The sequence below is a fragment of the Hylaeus volcanicus genome, unplaced genomic scaffold (genome assembly GCF_026283585.1).
Source record: "Hylaeus volcanicus isolate JK05 unplaced genomic scaffold, UHH_iyHylVolc1.0_haploid 12277___fragment_4___debris, whole genome shotgun sequence".
Classification (NCBI taxonomy): Eukaryota; Metazoa; Arthropoda; class Insecta; order Hymenoptera; family Colletidae; genus Hylaeus; species Hylaeus volcanicus.
The window spans coordinates 24,619-30,618 of NW_026531633.1; positions in this window are offsets into that span (position 1 = coordinate 24,619).

Genomic DNA, 6,000 nt, shown 5'->3' on the forward strand with positions numbered 1-6,000 from the left:
TAACTTTGATGCTCCTCCATCCGGTATCGGTGCCGATCGAAATAGTTTTTCAATTTTCACGGACGATTGGTCACCCTACGCGCGCAATTTTCCCGTCGCTTGGCTTTTCGATTATCCGCCGATCGTCCTGGAACATCCGATGGCCCGACGCGCGGGGGAGAACCAACGCGGCCGCCTGAAAACAACCGATTCGTCTTTCGTCGCTCGATTGTGTCGACTGTCACCGCAAATGAGACTTTCCATCGCTGGTAATTAGTCAAAATTGGTTTCTAGGTTCGTCTGTGTCGGTACTCATCAAAAATTCCAGTAACTGCCTTCTAAATACGAATCGTAATAAACCCACATCTACTTCAAACCTGTAATGTATTCTAATGTGAATGTTGGATGAATGTTTATATTTAAACCACTAGGTATGTTTGTATGTTTTATAGTTGTCAGTTATGTTTATCAATTTGTGTTAGTAATTTATTGATTAGTCATTCAATTGATTTGATTTTATCTGATATATTGTGTGTTGTCTTGGAATTTTGACAGTTTTCGCCGAACCTCTAAATAAATATCCTTACAAACCTAACTCGTGAGTCTAAACAGATGAGGAATGTAAACCGATTGCCAGGATTTAAAAGAGTCCGAACGATTTGATCTTTTTGGAATGACTAGTTGAATACATGAAGGCTTCAGTAACTCACAATTGGTCCATATTAATCATATCATACTGGTTCATTAGATTTTCGTATCATTTCTAAATTTCAGTAATTACTTTCTAAATCAGTAATTATTCATTTGAAGTCCCACTTTGTGTAATACTTTTTTACATAAAATTTCATGATTTATCAGAATTCGAACAAAGATATTAAATATTCCATTTAAAAAACTGTAGGTAACCCTAATATCTGAATAAAAAAGTAAGGTAACAAAAAACAGATTAGAGCGCTGTATGTCACCCTAGATACCATGCAACTGTTGTTTGAAACATTTTATCGTACAACGAATAATTTACGAGTTATTTGAGGTTGTCGTGTTAGAAGACTCACCCTCTATTATATAAGGTGTCCCAAAATTGTTGAATGTCCTTGAAAGTGATGGTTTGGGGGGTGATTTGGAACAATATTTTCGCTAAGGGAAAAGTTGTTTCAAATCATCCCCCGAAACACCCCTTTCAAGAACCTCCAACATTTTTGGAACATCCTGTATACAGTATAATACAAATTATGCTTATGCTTTACATGTATAACGTATAAATAAGCAGGATTTTAAGATATATGTGTAAAAAATCTGTCCCTTTAAATAAATGTTGACATTTTACTAATAGCAAGCTAAGCTGAGTCAACTTCAACTTCTTAATTTCGTCGATAAATAACTGAAGTGCAATGTTTAACATTTGCTTCGCAATTATCATTCACATTCTTTGGTTTCGAGTTCTCGAAAATAAATTAATTTCCAGAATCAAGTATTCCGTACAGTTTACGAGATTACCAATTTGTTCGATCCTGGCGACAATTATGAATCTGTTGAGAGGTTTGCGTTTACAAGACGAGGATTTCGGTCCTTCGGTAATCTCGCAAGACGGACAATGGCCAGGGATGAAACGATAGAGGTGAGAGGGGTTGCTTACAGCCCGTGGTTGAGGGGAGGGGGCGTGGATCACATTGGATAAATTATGACGTTATAAGGCCAAGGCGACCGGGAAAAACAAAAGATGGCGGCTTGACTGGGAGTATAATAAAGACTTTTTGATCGAACTATAAATTTAAGTGCCTTTGTTTTTACGGCATTCGAGGTCCGTGCTCGCACCCTCACAAACCGCCATCTTTGTTTTATTTTTTCCACCATTTTATCCGATACATTCTTCGTAACGGTCACGTATGCAATCATTTACATCTTGATCATTAAGATTTTAGGACTAGGCTTTCTTTAAAATTGTGAAAAATAATATATTTATGGTTCTACTATTTTAGACCCATTTACACTGCCGACTATATTATTAGGACATTTTCTACAGTTGTACAAAACGTGATATTTAACGCAGGATAATATTTTGTATTGTCTTCATTTTTTGGATTTTATTGAGATACATGTTGAACTGTAAATATTTATAATGTAATCTGAAGACACAAATAATATATTATGTACAAGTATACATAAGGTATGTATCTGTATATGTGTTTACATAAAAAAAATAAAAAGAATACGAGACTTCTTTGTAGCCATTGAATATATATTTAAAAAGTATGGACTAATAAGTGCTACATTTATTATTATTTATTAATGGCTATAAAAATAAGTTGATTTATGTGTTTACATTTGATTGATTTAAAACTTTATTGCATTTTATTTATTACAATAGTGCGTCACGTCGTTAGTAAGCATCTGTTTACGTTTAGTTTGCAAGAGTATTCTCGTATTAGATAGATACTTTATATGTGAAAGTATAAATTGTTTCAGTGGGACTCTTTGTGTACATTAGATTGTATTTCTTTTGGTCAATATTCTTTTTTTTAATGAAAAACCACCAGGCTTGAATTTTGTAAACTTGCATTGAGTTTTCTTCACATTCACATAACCTTGTCTAAATGCGAACTCACGTTTTCTGAAACTTTCATCGTTACTTTCTCAACTAAATACTCGTATAAAAAAATGACACAAATATGCCGAGAATTCATAATTGTTGAAAATGAAGTTCTAGTGTTTCTATTCTGAACGTTTTTACTATTTCATGTACGTAACTTAAAGTATGTTTCTTTCTTTTTAATATTATTACAGACAATTGACGACAGAGCAGAATTAAATGTAGATGGCATCGGCTCTGTTAATACTATGAATACAGTACAGATTATTAGACTGGATTTTTATGTAAAATGAAATCTTTGTAAACGTATCCACATTAAGTGAACCTAAATAGGAATTTTATTTTACTCTGCAAATATTACAATATAAACTTTACTATCAATATTTTCTTATAATATTACATACTGTGTGCATTTTGTAGCTTGTTGCACATTCAAATTTCCTATAAATGGATAAAAATCCACTATCTTCAGATTACATAAAAAAAAAGTTATAAACCATTTTAATCAATCCATTTTTTATAACTGAATCCATCGATACAACCGTTTGTTTCTAATTGAAGGTCAAATCAGTGCGACGCGATAAATTGTTTCTCGACAGACTGTTAATCCCTGTATATACTGGAGGTTAGTAGGGCAGGAGAGCGAGGGGTTGGTAAGAGGGGTTGCGAACGGAAGAGGACGGTTTGAAAACTCATGTATCGTAAAACAGGTTTCGGACACCCGGAAACCCTTTTGGTCAGCGTTCTTTCCTGCGTTTCCAGCCCTTCGTCAGGGTTGTACAAATTCACAGCTCACCCTTTTCACGTAGAGAAGGGTTGCTTCTGATTAAAAAAAAATCCCTGGACAAACTTTGCATTGTAAATCGGCAGGTCTGCGCGTGGAAACTTAAAGACACCGCTAACCCTCGAATAGAAATTCGAGACACTAAGAAGTTTACAAACTTGTGGATGTAAGTAATTAGGGGATGATGATTCTGGACGATTACGAAGAATAAACAACGTGGAAGAAAAAAAAAATATACACGTCGAATTGAGAAATAGTTTTGGTGGAGGTCCTAAAAGTTATCGAAATATTAGATAAAGCTTCTCTTCTAATTGCTTTAATAGTAAAACTACCAAGCCACTTAATTTGATAAATATAAATTGATATTCTTTCAAATAACACTCAATTATTAACAATGTGTCTACCATTGTGTACATACAATAAAAATATTAAATAAAGCTCCTCTTCTAATTGTTTTAACAGTACAACTACCAAGTCACTTAATTTGATAATAAATATGCATTGATATCCTTTTAAATGCCACTCAATTATTAACAATGAGTATCTTTATGTACGTACAGTATTTCAATAGGAAATATGCCAGCAATTTATAAAAAATATTTTACTGCGTCAATTAATTCTTGAAACCATAGATAATTAAGAAGAAACTTTTTTTTCGAAGAATACGATAAATTTCACACGACAGAAGCTAAACGCATGAAGGTTGAACAACGAATAAAATACAAAGCGCGTGTATTTTAACAATTGCAAAATTGTAAAGGTAAAACGTGTTCTTCGAAAGTGGGCAGGGTATTTAGAAGCAGCCTTCAGGCGGACATTCTTAATTAAAGAAAAGTCGAGGATCATTAAGCGACCGACCCTTAGGAGAAACTACTACCCCCCCCCCCCCCGCGAGTATGGGATGGTGTATAGATGCCGTTGATCGTGGGACACTAAAAACTCTGACGGCTTCAAGCGTCATTCGGCTTCTTTACGTGCGTCTAAAAAGTGCTGGCACGGCGATAAAGGGTGGCCTTGCGGGGTGCCCTCGTAAACTCGAAAGAAAGACGGGGTAGCAGGCTCAGTCGTAAAAAGATCGGGCGTAGAGACGTCTGAAAATTTTCAGATCCACTAATATAATTAAACAGGGAGGCATGGGGCTTTCTCTCTAGAGTATAATACATTATTAACTACTAGTAATTTCCGAAATTTTTTGATATTTTCCGAAATTGTTCTCGGAACATACATACTAATAACCAGGATATATTACCTTGTGAATTTGTATTGCAAATATGTAGATATTTTTATAGATTTATTACCTCGTCTCAATGTAATCTGCATAACATTATGTTAACGGTTAAAAATTATGTCTATCGTGGAAATGCGTAGTGGTAAATTATAACTAGACTGCGGATGTTCGTGCAAAATAGAATCTTTGTAAACGAATCTATAACAATTGAACCTAAATAGGAATATATTTTATTCTGCAAATATTAGAATATGAATTTTACTTTCAATATTATTGCATACTGCGTGCATCTTGCAACTTCTTTCACATTAAAATTTCTTATTAATGCATAATAATCCGCAGTCCAATTATAAAAAACTTGTAATTTTTCATCTTTTGCATAAGCATGTAGGTTATTTTCTTTTATTGAAACAAATGAACAAGTCGATATTCATGTTGAAATTCAATATTTTTAAAGTATATGTTGCTTAGAAATAAGAAGGTTTAATTTTACACGTAGGATCGATGTAACCTTGTACTTTGTTTGAGGCACAATATAGTTTACGTAAGTGTGACGTAGTTGGTCGAAATATAAATCAAAATTAATATTCTGCTGTTTCAGTTCTTCATTCGGATAATGGCTCTTTCATTTCTTTTAAATGGTTAGACCTTCATTCATTATTTGTCAAAACTTTTACAAATATTCTAAATGGATATTAAGAAGAATTAAATTTTACACAAAAGAGTTCAATGAACTTTTCACCTATCTCCTTTGATAAAGAATGCTGAAATAAGATTTCAGTATTTTCACCTTCAGGATCTACAATTATTGTGCAAGTCTTTTTTTATAATTTTGTTTAAGTTTGTTAATTTTCTATCCCTTTAAATATTATCAGTCCTTCACTTTGTACTTTTCTATTCTGTTTTTATCTTTCTCATGTACACTAGATTATCTTCATTTATTCGATGACTTTTTTCCAAACCATACAATCAATTTTGTTCATTTCTGTATTATCGTTAAACTTTTTAAGTTCTTTTCTAATTTTATATCGTTATTCCCATCAATTCTCTTAAATACATTTAACTATAAACTGAATTTGTCATTCATAAATGTCTAATATTAATTAGTACACTGCGGACGCTCACGCATTTATTTCAAATGAAAATATTGGTAAATCTATAAAAATGTGCACGAATGCAATTTTATAGGGTTTAGAAGACAAAACATACTTCAATTTAAATCTTCATTCTTTATACGAATCGATAAAAGTATAAAATATTTGCATAAACAAGTATTATCTATTAATTATTGGACATTATCATATCTAGACTGCGGATCTTTATGCATTTATAGAAAATTTGAATGTGCAAGGAATTATAAAATGCAAACAATATGCAAGAATATAAAAAAGATTGAAAGTAAAGTTCATATTATAATAC